Source organism: Macrotis lagotis, chromosome 4, assembly GCF_037893015.1.
Source record: "Macrotis lagotis isolate mMagLag1 chromosome 4, bilby.v1.9.chrom.fasta, whole genome shotgun sequence".
Classification (NCBI taxonomy): domain Eukaryota; kingdom Metazoa; phylum Chordata; class Mammalia; order Peramelemorphia; family Peramelidae; genus Macrotis; species Macrotis lagotis.
Window position 1 is genome coordinate 104,273,286 of NC_133661.1, and position 20,279 is coordinate 104,293,564.

Sequence of the window (20,279 nt, forward strand, 5' to 3'; positions counted from 1 at the left end):
CCTTCTCCATACTAGGCAACTGTATTAGAAGCTGAGGATACAAAGACATAATCATACCAGTTCCTGCCCTCAAGAAATTTCCATTCTTCTAGCAGGATACAAAATATTCCCATACAAATAAATAACAGGAGAGTTTGTGGTGATCTGTAACTGTAAATCTGTAAACTGTAAACTGTAATCTCTGACTTCTTTTGAAAGTTCTAGACCTTCATGACCAACCACCTAAAGGACATCTCTGTTTCACTTGGATGTCCCACTAATGCCTCTTACTCTAAACTTATTTTATTTTCCCCAAAACCTAATCTTCCTTTTTTCCAGAGAATTTCATCTCCCAAATTAATTTGCTTAGCTCTGAGAATCACCCTTGAGAGGAGCTCCCTGAGTTGTTGAGCAGAGGGTAAGTAAATGAAACCTCATTATCAACCCTCTGTTTTTAATCCAGACTGAGCTTCATTTTACCCAGCCATCCCATCAGGACACTCAGTATAGTGCTCTTCATACAGTAGGTGCTTTAGAATTGTTGAATTTAATTTAATTCCTTATTTACTTTCAAGGGCCAGGATATTGATATGCCTATTTTCCAAATATAAAATCTGAGACCCAGAAGAGTAAAGTGGTTTTACTGTTAATAAATGGTAGGACCTGGACCAGAACTTATATCTCCTAAACCCTGGTCCAGGAACCTTTCCATCATATTATACTGCTTCTCTTTAGTAATGGATTAAATATTCAGGTCTACTGTTCATCTTCATTATAAAATGAAAGCAGTCCTAGAGGCATTAGTAAGTATGAGAAACAAGCTATCAGATGTTTAGAAGCTACATTGCCAAGCACCAGGACAATATTTAGAATTTTTTCTCTAAAGTAAAAAATAAAAATCATAAAACAGGGCCCCCAAAAGAAAACACATTTTTAAAACATGTAGTACTAAATGGAAATAAAAACCAGTAAGTTTTCACTCCTAGTTCATATTCTTTTTCCCCCCAGGTCCTTTTTTTAAAATATATATTCTAAATCAGTGGTGTCAAAATTCAAATAGAAGGGGGAGAAGGGGACAGCCTCTAAACAGTGCATGAGAATCACTGTAAGTCTTCTATTGACCTAGAAAATCATATATTATCATTATCTATTTTAACTCATTTTATCTTCTTAATTATTTCCCAGTTACAGTTTAACCTTGTTTTGGCAACCCTCAGGAGTGGTGCAAGTCACAATGCAGCCAGCATACTCTGAAGCACTACCTTGGAGAATATGAGGGAAAAACCTTTCCCTACTAAATCAAGTATCTTTTGCTATTTTGAGTCTTTGGGATAGTCTAATTATGACTATAATATATCAATTAAAGATTTACTTCTCAAAGCTCTTAAAGAAACTCATGTACCTGGACTGTCTAAAACTCTCTCATCCATCATCCCAGCCCCTTATAATGACACCATCTAACCTACTTGTTTTATGTGATTAACACATCACCACACCTTACCTATAATTACATTACATAAACTTAGAGAAGGGGTAACTTACTCACATTCTCCTCCTTCTGGTTCACTATCACATCTTCAGTTTCACTTTTTCAAAAAGTTCTTCATGTCCTCTGATTCTCAGACAATTTGAACACTTCTTATTCTTTCTCCAATGAGCCAAAGCATATCCCTTCATTGCTTGAAGCCTTTTCTTGCCTAAAGCCTTTGAGAACAGAGGAAATTCTCTGATGAAAATAGCTTTCTAGAATAAAAAAATTGAGATCCACTATGAACACCTTGGATAAAAAGAAAATAAAATGGGATTGAGGATTAGAAGAATGAATGCTTCAGGAAAACACCAATAGAGAAAAAAGAACAGAGAAAAGATTAAGGAATGCACAGAAGACAGAGATGAGAGACACATACAAAGAAAAGAGAATTAATTGTAATAGTTAAACTACTATGGCATGGTGGTGGGGAAAATAAGAAACTCATGGCCAAAATGAAATGAATAGCAAGAAGATACTGTTCAGTGTTAAATAAATGAACTCTTTAATGGAACACCATTTCCTTTTAAAAAAATGATTTTTATTAATATACATTATTCTGTTCTTTATCCAAAATTCTATAAAGACATTAAAAAGGGAAAGGGAAGAGAATACTCTGACAACAGAAATAGAAATAACAAAAGAAAAGCCTCACCACCATTTATTTATTTTCCTTATAGTCTTCTCTTAAAGTAGCACTGGGGCCATTGTGGGCTTCAAATCTTTTCCTTCTTCAGGGTGTTTATTATTATACCAGCAGAGTACATATATATATATATATATATATATATATATATATATATATATATATATATATATATATATATGCCATGTCTATTCCTGAGTCCACTGTCAAACTCAGGATCCAGAGTATTAAAATATGGAACATTAGACTTGGTTTATCATATATAAACAAATAGGAACATAAATAAATCATAATTAGAGATGAAATGATCAAATTCCTGAAGAAATGAGACATAAGATGTAGTAGTGAGGTAAGGAGTATAGCTTAAACATTGCATAATTCCCCTATAATAATCTACTATATATAAATCATCCTTGAATTTATCTAACCCCCATCTTGAACTTAAAATTAAGAGAAGCAACATTGATATTAAAGGGCACAGAATTCTCCCTGCCTAGTTTGAGGCCAAGCCTTTCCACTACTAGCTCTTTGACCTTGGATACATCACCTCCCTTTTCTGAACTACAATTTCCCTATCTGTAAAAGGAAGAAGTTAGATTTAGATGATCTGAAATAGTAGGGGTCCATTTGAACAGGAATTTACTAAACACACTGAAGTGACTTAAGAGAGTCCAATGCTTCTTACAATAGGATATTAAGTTTTTATCAGTGGGACTCTTCCCTAGTTGGAAAAATGACTGACCCATTTGATTCTGAAAATCAGTAAGTTCTTATAATTACACTTGGTCTCATGCTTAAGTTCAAAGGAAGAGTGCTAAATAGGATTGCTGAAGTTGGTAACCAGTCAGTCACAATTTTCCTGGGACTATAGGCCTGGGTTTTTAAGTAACAAGTGTGAAATTTCTTGGGAACTTACACAATCAGTTGGGAAGTAGCCCTAGGGAATATTTTAAGAGGTGATATATAAGCTATATGGAACATGCAGTCTTTGTATTATGAGTGTAGGAAGCTATATAAAACTTTAGCAGGCATGCATAAAAGAGCTTTGGATGAGAATTAAGAGATAGATGTCCTTGTCTTGCACTTGTCATTAATTCACTATATATATCCTTCAAGAAGTTCAGGATCTTAGTTTCCTCCTCTATAAGATGAGAAAATTATACTTTCATGATCTCTTTGGTCCCCTTTAAAATTTTATGGTTCTATGAGTAGCAGGATAGCAGAGGGCTATCCAATAAATATATCACCTCACTTACCCTCTCTCTACTCACTTTCTTCATCTGTAAAATGGGGATAATTATACTTGTACTACCTACTTCACAGAGTTATTATAAAAAGAGAGAATTTCATGACTTTAAAGTTATAAAAATTCACATTATAAATAGGAGTTGTTGTTATGGATAGATACTGCAATCATATTCCCAGATTTTCTGAGCCAGTCTCATTTTGAAATGATTGTGATAATGAGTTAAGCATAGTGAAAAATCTATTTTTAGATGATGGGTCTTCATCTGGGGTTTGGAAAATATGGTCATCATCTCTATAGTTGAGCTGATTTATCATCTGGGCAGTCTGTGGCACTTTGTGTCTGTGATTCATTTCAATTCCTGATTTTCTTTGCCTTTAGGTCTACAATATAGTCAGGCAAATCTGACAGGGAAATAAACTGAAATTATGTATAAAAGGTTTTCATTCACCTCATCTCTGAACACCTTTCTTTTGGGAACTCTTTTACTCAGCCTATTTTGGTAGTCCTGGGTTCCATGAAATATGAAAATATATATAAAAATAGTCAAAATAAATTAGTTGGAAACTCTCAAATGAAAACAATGTATCAACAAACATGAAAAAATCCTCAAAATCACAAATAAGAAATGAAAATTAATACAACTCTGAGGTTCTATTTATAAGCTAAGCAATGGCCAAAAAAGAAAAAAAAAGAAAGAAAGAAAAGGAAAGGAAAGGAAAAATTTTAATTTTGGTGGTGCCAGCAGGAGGACAGGGACAATTGTTGATGAGGCTTCAATCACTTTGGAAAGTTATTTGGAGCTATATCCCTAAGTCATTAAACCACACACATGCTTTTATTCATCTTTATTGTACTCTTTGCAGCATAGTATGGTGTTGACCAACCACTTTCTCCTTCTTTATACTCTCTTCTCTCAGAATTTTTGTGCATTTCTCTCTCCTGGTTTTTCCTACCCCCCCCACCTGTCCTTATCAGTCTACTTCGATGGATCTTGATTCATATCAACCAATCAATAAAAATTTAAGTGTCCACTATGTGCCAAGCACTGGGGATGCAAAAAAAAGAAGCAGAAGGCAATCCTTGTCCTTCAGGAGCTTATAATCTAATGGGGGGGGAGACAACATGCAAATAAATATATGCTAATCAAGCAGTATAAAGGATAAATAAGAAAGAATTAACAGAGAGAAGACATTAAAATTAAGAAGGGTAAGGGAAGACTTCCTGTAGAAGGTGAGATTTTAGCTGGGTGGTTAATAGTTGGAAGAAGTCAGTAGTCAGAGTAAAAGAGGGAAAATATTCCAGCCAGAGAAAATAATAGGAACCAAGAGATGAAATATCTTGTTTGTGGAACAGCCAGGAGTCTAATGCCACTGGATGAAAGAGTATGTGTTGAACAGTAAGGTGTAAGAAGACTGGGAAAGTAGGAGAAGACTAGGTTATAAAGGACTGTGAATACCAAAGAGATCATTTTGTATTGCTCCTAGAGGCAATAGGAAGCCACTGGAGTTTATTGTGTAGGAGGCTAACACGATCAGACCTGCATTTGAAGAAAATAATTTTAGTTACTAAACAAAGAACGGACTGGAGTGGGGAGAGACTTGAGGCAGACACACCAATTAGCAGGGTATAATCATGGTGTGAGGTGAAAATGGCCTGCACTAGAGTAGTGACAATGTCAGAAGAGAGAAGGAGTCATATTCAAAAGATGTTGTGGAGATGAAATGGAAATAGCTTGATTATAAGGAATGAGAGATAGTGAGGATTCCAAGATGACTTCTAGTGTGCAGAGTCTTGAGGAATTGGGAAGTTAATGTTGTTTTCTACAATAACAAAGAAGATAGGAGGAGAGTAGGGTCTAGGGGGAAAGATAATGAGTTCAGTTTTAGACATGTTGGATTTAATATGTCAACTGGACATCCAATTTGAGATGTATGAAAGGCATTGAAGATGTGAGATGGAAGATCTGCAGAGAGATTAGGGCAGGAAAAATAGATTTGAGAATTATAAACATATAAATGAGAATTAAATCCATGTGAAGTAGTAATAGCGGGAAAACAGAAGAGCTCCCAAAACAGAACACTTACTGGTCTACTCCAAGATTCTGGTCCAGGACCTTTTTTATATCTAACTATCTCCCTCCTTTTGACCTCACTTACTCCCATAGGCTCAATTATCATTTCTACATAGATGATTCCCAGATCCATTTATCCTGAGCTCTAGTCTCTCTTCACAAACTACTTACTAGACATTTCAAACTGGATATTTCACAAGCATCTCAAATTTATCAGGTTTGAAACTCATTATCTTTTCCCAAAAACTTACCTCAATTCTGAACTTTCCTATTGCTTATTAATGGCATCACCATCCTATCTAATCAATCACAAAATCTTATTGATTCTATTTCCACAATATTTCTCTCAGAAGTCCCCTTCTTTGCTCAAACAGCTACTAAACAAGTTCAGTCTCTTATCATTACCTCTCACTTGGGCTGTTAAAAATAGCCTCCTATTTTTCTTCTCAGACTTAAGTCTCTTCACACTCTTCTTCATCCCCCAAAATAGCTGAAAAAGTTATTTCCTTATGGCTTAAGTCTGACCATGTTATTCATCTCCTCAATACACTCCTATAGCTCACTATGATCCCTGGGACCAAATATGAACTCTTTTTGGAATTTAAAGCTCCTCCAAACCCAATCCTTTTTGTCTTTCCAGTCTTCTAACACAATATCCCTGTCTACCTCCACACCCAAGAACTCTGTTTTGCATTTCCTGACTCCCTGGTTTTTCCCTTGGAATCTGCTCTATCCTCATCTTCATCTCTTAGTTTTATCTTAGTTTTTTTTAATGTTTTTATTTATTTAAGGCAATGGGTTAAGAGTGACTTGCCCAATGTCACACAGCTAGGCAATTATTAAATGTCTGAGGTTGGATTTGTACTCAGGTCCTCCTGACTCCAGGGATGGTACTCTATCCACTGTACCCTCTTCTTGCAGGGAAGGCTTTTGATGATCCTTCCAGATGCTAGTGTCTTACTCTCTAAGGTTACATTGTATTCACATGTATATCTTTTTATATACATATATATGTCTATGTTATCTCCCTAATTAGAATGAAAATTCTTAAAGGTAAGGATTTTTGTATCTCAGTGCTTGACATAATAGTGTCATGTTATGGTTGGCTTAATAAACATAAATACTTTTATTGATTGATTGATATCAGTACTAGATCAAAGACAGACTCATAGGGAATGGACCCATATGCACAAAAATATTTATGAACTTACTTTTTGTAGCAAAGAATTAGAAACAAAGTATCCACCCATCAACTAGGAACAAACTGTAGTATGTGAATGTAACAAAATATTATTGTACATTAGAAATGACAAATAGGACAGATGCAGAGAAACACAGGAAAATTGAAATGAGCAAAACTAGGAGAACAATGTATACAATATCGTAAAGAATAATTACTCTGGAAAACTTCAGAATGCTGATCAAAGCAATTATCAATTATAACTTCAAAAGACTGATGTTGAAGCATATCTTGCCTCTTTGGAGATGGAAAATGATAGAAGCCTTTGTTGAACCTGGCCTATGTTGATGTGCTTTACTTGATTGCATTCATTTGCCCCTAAAATGTCTCTGCCTTTTCCTTACCCTGAGCCTATTTTGCTAAGTCAATCTATAATCAAGATTGGATGATTGCTTTTGTAAGACCATCAAAGAGGAATTAATCTCAATATGACAGATATTGGGTGTATGTGCCACAATCCTTGATTGCTCTTGATTTAATACAGTTAGTGGTACCTTGAAGACTATGAAAAATTCTGAATCAACATGTATTCCTCTAACTACTTTGGCTAGTAACAAAGATATATTTAAAACATCCCATATCTAGTGAGTATTAAAAACATTTTTTAAATACACAAAAGAAAACAAAAAAATCATTAAGACAGGGCAATTCTTTTACTATTTTGTTCAACTTTAAAATATAAATCACGTTACAAAAATCACAGATTTCACATATGTTCTTTTTTGTTGCTTCTTTGTATATTGACACATTTTTGTTTGTTCATAATTATTAGGATCAAAGTACTTTTATTTAAAAAAAGAAACATACTAGATAATATAACTATGTGGCTATCTGTATGATCCTAGAAGTACAATGTAAACTTTTCTAGAATATAAACCACTAAAGGGCAAGAACTATTTTGATCTTGGTCTTTGAATTCCCAAGATATAGCATAATGCTTGTCTGAAACATGATAGATGCTTAATAAATGTTTGATGAACTGAATGGTATATGAAAGATAATGAAGACAATGTTCTGGCCAAGCTATGCCCAGAACTCATCACCGCATACCCTTATGAGACTTGATACCATTCTCACTGACTACCTGGGAAAATGTTGCACAAGCATTTGAGTCAATTCAACTTGTTAAATTTAGAAAGAGGAGAAGGAAATTGAGACCTAGAGAAGGAACATGACTTGATCTAGATAATATATAAAATTAGTGACATGGGAGAGGTGTTGTGCAATGTATAGGTAGTTTTCCTTTGAGGCAGAAAGAAATGGTGGGTTCAATCCTTGCCTTTGACTCACAGACCAGGAGCTAATTTTCATTGCTAGGTACTATCCCTACCGATGAGATAACAATTGATAAGATCACAAGTCTGATTATAAAAAAAGAAAATTTGTAAGAGTTAGGACTCAAACCCAAGTCAAAAAACTACCTGTGTAATTTCTAATTTCCCCTATACCTCATTGTTAATACAATTATTCTATAATTAATGTCTGTGATTCAGAAGACAGATCAAAGTAGAAATGTGTGTAGGTTTATCTAAGTGTATGATTTTTTTTTTTGAGTGGTTCCTTCTTTGTTTTTTGATTTGAGGCCTTCAACTCTGAGAGGCAGCAATGAGAGAAAATGAAAGTAGCAAAAAGCTTCAAATAGGGCCAGCACAGCAAGAAGCCACAAAACCAAAGCAGGTGAAGGTGTTCAGAAAATAATAAAGAAAGCCAAACCCTAGGTATCTGTAATTTGGTTTTTGATTTCACACTCACCCAGAGTCAACAACAACTATAAAGCATTCACTTTTTACAAAGCCACATACAAGTTGCTTTGTAGAAGACGTAAGACTCAAAGACATGACTCAAAGAAAGAGAGGCTCAAAAGAAAGGCTCCCATAATCTATCTGGGGAGTTGGCCCAGATGCACAAAGTGTAATATATGAAAAGTTACAAAGAAGAGGGCAGGTTCTATAGTTCTTCTATTCTCTGCCCTCTAACCAAAACTAGATCCTGGCATTTCCTCTCTCTACTGTTTCTGGTCAAAATTTTTTTGAAGATAATCCTGATCATGAAGATTTTATTTTCTTTTGTCAGTCAGTAGTTATTTAGTCCCACTGATTGGTCAGGTATGCTTTCTGTGCAAAATTTAAAATTGTCATTCTGAGGAAGTATTCAAAAGAAAGGTTTCTTTCCTTCAGAAGCTTATAAGCACTTTGATTATGATGAAGTACTGCTAGTTTGTCTCTCAAACTTCCCCTTAGAGTTCCCAGATCTCTCTTTTCATCATTTTCCTCCTCAGGAGAAGAGGACTTTTAGAGCAAGGCCTTTTGGCAAATGAGAAAAGAGGCCTCTTCTTCCCTTCTCCCAGTTCTGATAGCCAACACAAACTTCCTGGCTCTTTTCATACTTCAAAACCTGTTCCCTGAAAGCTGAAGTTGAAGAACATCAACTTCCCTGTGGGCAGAGTTTCTTTGCATTATTTGGGTACCTGCCTTGCCTGTTTTTTCTAAAAGGACCCAGGCAGACTAGATCTGAGAATCTTGTAAACATGCTTTTTCTGACCTCACTACTGTGAATGGAATAGAAGCAGGTGCTAACTCTTTTATTTTGTTTTATATTTTGGGGGTTTTTTTTTGCAAGGCAAACGGGGTTAAGTGGCTTGCCCAAGGCCACACAGCTAGGTAATTATTAAGTGTCTGAGACCGGATTTGAACCCAAGTACTCCTGACTCCAGGGCTGGTGCTTTATCCACTGTGCCACCTAGCTGCCCCTAGGCGCTAACTTTTAATGTCTCTGTCTTTTCCTTACCCTGATTGAGAATAGAGCATATTTTGCTAAGTCAATCTATAATCAGGATTGGATGATGACTCTTGTGAGACCATCAAAGAGGAATGAATCTGAATTTATGCACTTAGGGTTGTATATGACAATATTGGGTCTATGTGCCACAGTCCTTGACTGTTATTGATTCAATGCAGTTAGTGGTACCTTGGAGACTATGAAAAATTCTGAATCAACATGTATTCCTCTAACAGAAGCAGTGTTACACTGTCTAATGGTTAAAAAGGTTTCTTTTTTTGGGAATGCATGGAAGATAAGATTTTTAAGACTTCTTTCCTTCAAAATCATTAGTATGAAGTAAGTCCTACTGAGAAACTTTGGGGTCTTGGGAACTTTCATATGCCCCAAGATGGGTATGATATTGACAGTAAGTCTATCATCTGGATGGGACAATCTTGCTTTGGTAACACTAATATAGAAGCACTCATCCCCTTAGATTTCACAGAGTATACATTCAGGGAGTTATATGAAACCTTAGGGTTGAAAGGACTCTTAGAGATCAGATGGCCAGCAAGTAATAGGAGGGTCACAATAGATTTTCATATGCTTTTCATAATCTCACATGGATCAGTCTATTTTTAAGTTCTGTTACTGTTACCCATAGTTTTTACTTCTCTGTTTCTCCTCAAGTGAGCATCACTGATATCAGTCCTTTGAACTAAGAGCAGGAAAGAGTTAAATAGGGTTGGGGAAATGGAAGGAAGTTATTGGAGGCTTCAGAAATTTTTACTATTGCATTGGCCCTAATTATGTTCTTTTGTGAAGGAACTGATCTGTTTTCATTTGTCAGTAGTCTGCAATTTGTCTTTATGAACCAGATTTTACTTAACTTTTCTGAGAAATATATGTTCTTTACAGATCGTTTCCATAAAGTTCTGCCATAAAAATACTGGTATATGGAGAGGATAAATATAAAAGCTTACCCTTGGACTCTCCAACAAAAACTTAGTTGTAAGGAACAAAAATATAGAGATATTTAAATATAAAAATGAAGGTTTTCTGATGCAAAATAAATATTCTACATATTAGAAAAAAGTCCTGAGGTTTGGATAGATCAAGTATACATAAAGAAGTCAAAAAAAAAAAAAAAAAGATGATTAACTTTGTTGACACAAGTGGGCTTTCCTACTTATATGCCTAAGAGCCTAAAAGGTTTTGGGGTGTAACTGACTGAATTGGGATTGACCAACACTACAAGCCAGGGAACTGTCTTTGAACTAGGAAATATTTTTGAATAGAAGAGGCTCAACCTTCTCATTTGTATCTGGAGAGACAATCAGAGCTAGCTAGGAGGGAGTCAAGGATGTGATGCTTCTGCCCTCTGTCAAGAACATTGTCTTAATTGAAAACCCATTAACACTTCATAAAAAAGAATTGTTAACACTTCACCAAAAAAAAGTATAGTACCACCAGCTAAGCTGTTGCTGAAGATGAGAGAAAAAAAAAATCACAGATGCCCATCAAAGAACAAACCAAAGGAATCCAGCAACAGAGAAACCTGCCTAGCAGCAGCTGCTTAATGATAGACTGACTTGCTTGATCCAAGTCCATTTGCTGAGTGATCTATTTGTCTCAGCCCAGAAGTAGTAAGGCCTAGTGACTGACTAGCCTGCTTACTCTAGTCCGCAGTATCCAAATCTGGTAATGAACCACTATAACAGATAATTGACCGGCATGATCCATGGAGTAACAGACTAGCATAAGCTAAAACACCATGACTTACTAAGACAAGACTAGCAGTCACCCAACAAGAGACAGCAGGTTATAGAAATGGTCCAAATTTAATACAATATTGATAAATCTAAAGAGGCTTATATTTGTGCTGGAAAAAACTCAACTTCATGACTATATGATGAGGAAGTGTTTGCTAGACAATGGATTCATGTGAAAAAAGATCTTGGGGTTTTAGTGATCTGACAGCTCAATATGAGTCAACAGTGTGATATGATAGTAAAAATGCTAATGCATTGAGAGAGAAGATTCAGCTAGAGAATGGCCCTTTTGGACCATGGATGTCACATTTTGGAGAGAATAAGTAATTGGCTAGAGAATTTCCAGAAGAGAGTATTCAGGTAATGAGACAACAGAAAAGCAATTGAAATAAATATGAATATTTAGCTTAGAGAAGCCCCAGGAGATATGAGGTGTCTTCAAGTATTTCAAAGGTTGTCACATGGAAGAGGGATTATATTTGTTTGGCTTGACCTGAGAGAGTATATCTAGGTACGTGTTGTACAGAGATAGAGACAGATTTCTTTTCAGTATAAGGGGAAAGTCCATAATTAGGCTTATCTAAAAGTAGGGACAGGCACTTCCCCTTCCCTAAAAGACTTCCAGAGAAGACTGGATACCATTTACTGAAAATGTTGTAAATGAAATCCACACTTATATCCAGATTGTATTAATGGCCTCTGAGGTACCTCCCAGCTCTGAGATTCTAGAATTTTATGAGCATAATGAAAATTAAAGAACATTCCTTAAACAAAAATGTGCTTGCCAGGCACTACTCTAAAGACACCAAAGGGATTGTATGAGGACCCAGTGGGGGAAATAGATCAAAGCATTTCAGTCAAGTAAAGCTCTAATAACCAATAATTCACCCAAGAATACTCAATAACTTTTTGTGTGTGTCATGAATGCCTTTGGCAGTTTGGTAAAACTCCTCAGAATGTTTTTAAATATAAAAAATAAAATATACACACAAAACTAGCTAGTTATATTAAAATAAAGATGTAATTTTTTCCCAACCAATTTCACAGATATCCTTAAAACTGCTTCACAGATCCTTGAAAATTCAAGAATCCCTGCCAACAATAGAAATGGGTGAGCTCTTTGCCAATCAAATTATTGCTAGGTCAATTGAAGAAAATGTAGCACAGAAATTGATCTGATCCAAAGGAGGTGAAGGAGTGGGGATATAATGGAAAGTACTCGATGTAAAATCAAAAGATCTAAGTTACATTTCTGGCATGACCAAAAATCTGTCACTTCACCTCACTGCTGCATATCAATCCCCTTATACTTCTCTGATTGATTTTCTATTGCATTCTTCAAAACCAATATGCCAAACAGAGAAAGTCTATCCTCTTCTTCTCTTATATTTTCAACAAGACTTCAAATATGGTAACCATTCAGTTAATATTTGTTGAAGAAATTAATAAATGAAGGCTGGAATATACTTCTCTGGACATCTGTTTTCTTATCTATAAAACCAGGTTCATATCACCAGTTGTACTGACTTCAAAGAGTTGTGACAGGCAAATGAGATAATAGATGTGGAAATGTTTTGAAAGTACTATGAAAATGTAATTATTCAAGAATTAAAAAGAAAGATTGATTATTATCAAGGTGCTCCAATGGAGTGAAAAATTTATCCAGTTCTTTTTCTATAATGTTAATCCATTTTTCATTCATTCTTTTATTTGATATGCATACTTATCTATGCACAGCTTGTATTGTATACCCACACTGTGAGACTGAAGCAGGTAGAGTAAAAGGAGATGGAAGAAAGAAAACTTTAACCTTCAGGATCTTAATTGTTCAAGTGCTTGTCCTGAATAAATTCATCAAAACACCAACAATGACAACAATACTACTTCTGAGTTCCCATTATATACAAGACCCAAAAAGGAGAGAAAGAAATAATTTTTTTTTAAAAAAACTTTGTTCCTGCCTACAAGGAACTAAGAGCATAACTTGTTTCTCTAGAGTTAGGGACATATGGAAGCTCTGTCTTTATAGCATCTTATATTAAAAAGCCCTAAAAATGTATTAAGAATAGGGAATTGAAGACATCCTAACCTTCCTACTTTTGGATCCTCTTTGGTCAGGAGGTGAGAAAGCCTCTTTGGTCAGAAGGTGAAAAATACAATCTCAGGTCAGCTTAGAGCCCTAGGTATGAATGAGATGCTACTGGTCAAACCCATATTCCCTAAAAGAGCTGCCAAACTCAGGTGAGGTCAGCTCTCCATAAATAAATAGAACAGGTAGGTGTATATCCCTTCCTTCCCTGCTTCCCTCCCTCCCTATGAAGCTTTCTGAAATACAGTGTCTTTTCCTGTGCTTTCAGAAATCATTATATGATGACTTGTGTAATATTCATTTAAGACTGGCCAGGGTGAGGAGAGAAGTGAAGGGGTGGGGAAAGTGTGTTTTGGTTTCCTTCAACTGACATTTGTTATCTCATTGTGGGGTTGTTTTCTGCACTGTTAGTTAATATTTATACAGTGCTTCAGAGGTGAAGGATATTGCTGGGCTCTGAAGTCCAGGACTTATCTGCTCTCATTTAAAGAAACAACACTCTGTCTTAGGTGTCTTAGAGAAGACAAGAATTCCTGGAACTTCTTGATATTGTGGTGGGTCATAAGTTCCTCCACCCATGTCTATCTCAACCCACCCCTATGCTTTTGTATCCTATGAAGTTTAAAAGAATATTTTAATATAAAGCTTCCATAGAGAATATACTCATGGCACTGGAAGGCTTCTTCTGGTTGGCTTTTTTTTTTAATATCTCAGGCATATATGCTTCTTGGATTGTTTATCCACTTATTGTTTCTCATCCCTTTTGCATAACTAATGCAGCTTTTTTCCTCTCATGCATGTCTTGAAAACAGTCATTTATTCCAAGTATTCAGTGAAAGTTAAAACACACCACTATTTTTAGTGACCTTGCATCTCTCTATTACCCTTTGAGTGGCATATAATTCTAATTCTTCCCCAAATTGAAGCATCCCATAATTTCCACTTATTCTATTTATCACTGGGATAATAATTTTATTTAAAGAGATGAGCTTTTGAGGCAGCAAACAATTTGGAATAATTGAAAACTGAAAACTGATAAATTGAAAAATTTCCCAAATTTCAATGACTTCAATGTCTTCCTGATCCTTGATTATTAGTCCAACTCACTCTAGTTCTGTAGTACCTGTTGAGGATTAAAACATATTGGTGTACTAATTCAACAAGAATGTCAATCACTTTATTTTTCCAGTGTAGATTATTCAACCAGTTTTTTTTTTCATAGTACTGTGAATTTCACCGAAGAGTCAGTGTAGTATTCTGGGACTCACTACAATTAATACTTCATTTTGTAAAAGAAGAAATTAGAGAAAGTATTAACAGAGAATTATTTTTCTGCTTAAACCCAACCCAGGATTTTTACTGTAACACTCAAAAAAATTTTAGGTAAGAATGTTTTGCACCACATCTAATATCCATAATCAGTGGATCACTGAATATATTTATTTTTATAACCCATATGAGTCATAAGTTTTTGAGTCTTTTTAGCTAATTCATGGATGACACCATGTTGGAAGTGGTAAAACTGAGCTCTTTTCTTCCTGGGACCATTTTTACACTCTTGAATGATCTTATGACCATTTTTCATCCCAAAGGCTAGTATGACCCAGGACTCCAATTCTTTAAACTTCAACAAACATTCTTACCATTGTGGACAGAATACTGGGTAGATGCTGGTAAAGATAAAAAGATCTACACAATTACTGCCCTTATGAAGCTCAGGATCTTACTTCTCTCTCTCTTTCTAGAATGTTTGCTGATAGTCTCAGTTCAACACACCCATTTGGTCTTTGCCTATGTGCATACTTTCTTGTTATCATATCTTCCCTAGAAATAGACTGTATTGGTTAAGTTCTTTGAGAATGAGGTACATAGGAAATAAACCTATGTAACTGAAAATTTAAAAATGATTAGATTCAAGATAGATACCTTCCTAGCAAAAAAGACTGGGAGACATAAGATTGGGGGCTGCAAAGAAAGACTGTGAAGTTAACTCTTCTGAAAGTAATATATATGTGTGTTTATGTATGCATATCCCCATTATAATTAAAATCTTTGCATAATTAAAGACTTCTCATTCTTAGTCAATGACCCAGTTATTCTAAGTCAATATTTGTTATAAGACAGTTCCAACATAACCAAAGGATCTCACTGTAAGGATCTCACAGGCACATGACCTGTAACAGATTAGATGCTGTTCTGGTTGAAAGCAGAGGCCAAAACTAGATGAATTCTAAAGTCTTTTGCCAACCACATGATTATTATGTCACTTACCAGCTATGGTATCTTGTTCCACCGAAGAGTCATAATTCAAGGAAGTAAAATATTTTTTCTTCTTATCCAAGGTCATTGGCTCTTTTCATGCATAAAGTAAGTGAAGTATGTGTCTCAGGGTTGACCTGAATTATCTTCTGTTGAACTCCTAAAGAGTTGAAACTTAGGGAACGTCAGAAAACTCTGAGTCATCATGCATTCCAAATAAGCAAACACACAAAAATCCCCAAACATATCACCTTTCTCTTGGTCCAGGGGAAGTTCACCAGCAGTCTTACTCCAGAGAATGTGTGTAAATCCTTGAAAGATACTGCTTGTTTGTATTTACAAAAAGCACAACAGCTATTCAATATGGTGCCCAGTCCTAGCTTTCTAAACATCCCAAAGAATATCTGGAAATGGCTAAGTCACAGACAGGACTCAAATCCATTGAAGTAGGGTGATATCTACCACAAGCTTGGGAAGACTTCCCCTGTCACAATGGGCAGATTAGAACAATTTGTTCCAACAGCCATGAAGGTAGTTGAAGGAGGTGCTGTGAAAAGCTTTAGAGCTTGGTCAGACATCAAAGATGCCAAGGTCATACACTGCATCCAGGGCCATCACCAGTCATCCAGACTTTTGTTTGACTTTGTCCAACTCTGCTTCACTTAAATCCAGTTCGTGTGCAAATCAAGACAAACAGCCACCACAACAGAGTAACTAAAGGTTCAATAACATTTTCTTTTCCATCTTCCTGCATCTGATGAGTTCACTTGACACCCTGTTGGGGACAAACATCTAATACTTTATCACACTCCAGGAACAGTATGGGGTAGAAAGTGCTGAGACATAAGGATACTTTGCTGCAAAGGGAACATATTCTGCCTTTTCAAATGGGATAGGCTTTTGAATTCTTGTCTATCTAGGCATTTACCAAGATTCCTGAAGCCCAAAAATCTATTGGAAGGTACTGAGAGAGAGAATATGTATTCCAGGATGGCTGGGGGGGGGCACTTTCATCTTTAAGAAAAGGAAATATTCTCTTGTTGCAGTGATATAAGATGCAAGTTTGGTTTGGAATGACAAATGGATAAATTCAAGAGGGATGGTGGATGATTTGACTTAACGTGATTTTGATCACAGGATATTTGACTTTACATGAAAAGAAAGTAGCCTACTACAGGCAAACTGGTACAATCCATCACTCAACTAACATTTATTATATGCTTTTGTTATTACAGATACAAGTACAAAAGCGAAAGTCCCTAACTCAAGGAAATACATCCTACTTAGGCAGATAGGAGTAAGTATAGGATATATATGCATATACATATATGTGTATATGCATGCAGGTATATACATGTGATTATTTTCTTCATTTTATAGATGAGGAACTGAGTTTGAGAGTGATTAAATGATTTGTCTAGGATCACACAGCTAGTAAGTATCTGAGACACAAAGTGAAATCAGGTCTTCTGAATTCAAATTGACTAGACATTGAAGTCTTTTGAAGATGGTGACTTGAGCTGGAGACTTGTGTATCCAGCGGTGCCAAGAAATTAAAATAAAGAGAGAGAAAATTCTAGGCACAAGGGACAACCAGTGTGAAGTTCTATACTGGAAATCAGAAGCCCTAAAAATACTAAAAGTACTAATTCTTGCTTTGTGCCTATTCCCTCACTTTCAAAAAAAAGACTTTTAAAATCTTTAAAAGTCTAGAATTAACAGCTTTTGAAAGCATGAACACATTTGATTAATATCCTCTTTGAAAGTTTTTCAGCCCCTCTAATGATTAAAGACTCATTCAAACACTTTTAAGGCACCACATTATGGCCATGAAATTGTCAAAGATAGCTGAATTGACTAATCCTAATGCTGGCAAGTTTGGAGGAGAATTATTATAGTATTGGTAAAACTATAAAAGGATGTATGCTTTTGAAGAGTAATAATGCAATATATAGTAGGAATTACAAAATGACCATATCCTTTGACCCAAAGATCTGCTAAGATGATGACAATGATGATTATAATAATGATGACTACTACTACTAAGGATCTTATTGAAAATGAAAAAAAGCCTCACTGTGAAAAATTTTTTATAATTGCCTTTGATATTATAGTGAAAAAATGGAAACTACCTACATGTTAAAGATTGAGGAATGACTAAATAAATTGTAGTATGTTGGCATAATTGAATACTATTATACTACAAGGAAGGCAAATATGAAAAAAAAAGGTAGAAAGACAAATGAAAGTGTTTAACAGAGGAGGAAAAATTAAAAGAATGAAGTCTGAAGCAGTGGCTATCCTTGTAGATATGGACTGTCATTTTTTCCCTTTGTATTTCCAACTCCTAACATAGAAATGGGCAATTAAAAACTTTGTTGATTGATTAGTTAGAGAATTGGTCTCAGAGTAAGAAAGACTTGAGTTTAAGTCCTGCCTCTGATACAAACTGACTGGGGTCAAACTGAACAAATTATTTAATCTCTCAGTGTTCCAGGAAACTCTTTAAAGCTATAAATTGCAAATCTGTATAGTTTTGAGGCATTTTATTCACTAGTGGGATCACAGATCTAAATTTTTTTTGGGGGGGAAAACTTGAAAAAAAGACTGCGGGAAATTAAATAGTATTTTGTTAAAGTTTTTTTTTCTCTTCTTAACAAAATATAGTATGGATCTTTATTTTGGTTTTGATTCCATGTGTTGTTTATTTGTCGTTATTATATTTAGTTTAATATGGATGAATTTAAAGAAAAGAAAGTAGAGAGTAATAAATAGCATTTGCCCTAGGATAGGAGTTCATTTCTTGTATTTCTTGTTCTTGGTGCTGCTCATCCATTCATTACTCATCAAGCTTTTCCTTTATAACTACATAAAAGGCACTATGTTTGGCAATGGAGATTCAGAAACAAAAAGAAAAACAGTCCTTGCCCTTAAGACTAGGGAGGTGGGGAAACAAGGACCTTCAAGTCTATCTCTATGATCCTATGATAAGTAGATCCTGGAAAACATTAATGTAGGGGGAGGGGGAGGAAGGAAGGTCAGGAAAGTCTTCTCAAAATTGGCACATGAGCTTAGCCTTAAAAGAAACTGGATATTCTAAGAGATAGAAACGAGAAAGGTGTGTGTCCCAGGTGTGGAGACAGTTGTGCAAGGGCATGGAGGAGAAAGATAAACTATTGTTTTTGTGATATGATAAGACAATAGCAGGACTAGAGAGTATATGAAGGAGCAAGGTGCAATATAAAGAACACTGGATTTGGAAGGAACCTGAGTTTGAAATCCCAGTTTTAACACTTGATGACACTGGACTTCAGTTTCTCATCTTTAAAATGAGAGAGCTGAACTCAATAATATTTAAGGTCTCTTTCAGTTCTAAATCTGTGATCTAATGAATAATGTGAAATAAATCTCAAAAAGATAGCCTGGTACCAGATGAAGGTCTTTGAATGTCAAACTGAAGAGATTATTCTTTATCTTGGAGGCAACAGGGATCCATTGAAGATTCTTGAGCAAATATGCAATGGCAATATGGTCTGATTTGTGCTTTAGGAAGATCATTTGGATTGGGAAGTAGATTGTAAAAAGAATGGAGGTTGGAAATCAGGATCCAATTAGGAAACTTTTGCAATTGTCCAGGTACATGGGAGATGATGAGGTTCTAGAGTGATGACTATTCATCTAGAAGGAAGGGGATGAAAATGAAACACTGGAGGTAAAATGCAAGGCTTGGCAATAACTAGAAATTAGGGAAACTGAAGAGTCAAAGATACTACAAGGTTCTGAGAATGGATTACTAGAAGTAGTACCTTCAATAGAATCAAGGAAGTTTTAAAGGATGACTTCAAGGAAATAAGGAATTCTGCAATGAATATGTTTCATTTGAGGTACCTTTGGTCAATCCATTTGAATATGTACATAGGTCATGAAAACTTCTGGCTTAATACAAGATATAGCTACAGAGAGATGAGCACTGATTCCTTGTGAACCTTATGAACCAAGAGCAAATGTGAGAAGGAAGAAAAGAAAAGGACTCAGGAGAGAACCTTGAGTTGTACCTATGGTTGGGGGGATGGAATATAGGGAATTAGCGGAGCAAAGAGACTGAAAAGGAATGTCAAACAGGTAGGGCCAAACTAGTGGGAAAAACAATGTCACAAAAATGACTTTATGAAACCACAAGAAGGAGCAAGGTGGTCAACAATGTCAAATGCTGCAGAGAGGCAAAGCAGCATGAAGTAGGAGCAAAGGCCAAGGCTTCAGGGTTAAGAAGGGAGTGGGAGGAAGAGAAGACTGAACAAAGAATGTAAATAGTTTTTTCCTAGAAGTTTGAATGTGAAAAGGAAGACCTGGTAGGGTCAATAAAAGGTATTTTAAGGGGTAGAGACTGGACTTAGTTTTAGATAGTAGAGAAAGAGACAACAGATCCAGATATTAAGAAAAGAGAAGGGAGAAAGGTAAGGAGGAAAAGAAGAGAGAGAGAGAAAGAAAGAGACTGGAGAGAGAGGAGAGAAGAAACAGAGATAGACAGATGGAGACAGAGACAGAGAGAGGTAGAGACAGAAAGAGAGAGATAGAGAGACTGAGGGGAGAGATCAAGAGAGGAGAGAAGTGCAAGCTGATTTGAAGATAATAGGGAGATTTTGAGTTGAGGCAGGGTGAATGAGTTGTCATGAACAAAGATTTAAC

General features: G+C 35.6%; 1 long non-coding RNA gene across 2 annotated transcripts in view; it reads left to right on the forward strand.

The window, feature by feature from the left end:
* The first annotated feature begins 214 nt into the window (after positions 1-214).
* LOC141521294 (uncharacterized) overlaps positions 215-20,279 on the forward strand; it is a 64,884-nt gene continuing 44,819 nt past the window's right edge. For both annotated transcript variants that reach the window (XR_012477886.1, XR_012477885.1), the window contains exon 1: positions 215-397. This is a non-coding gene — a long non-coding RNA (uncharacterized LOC141521294). The remainder of the gene's footprint in view (positions 398-20,279) is intronic.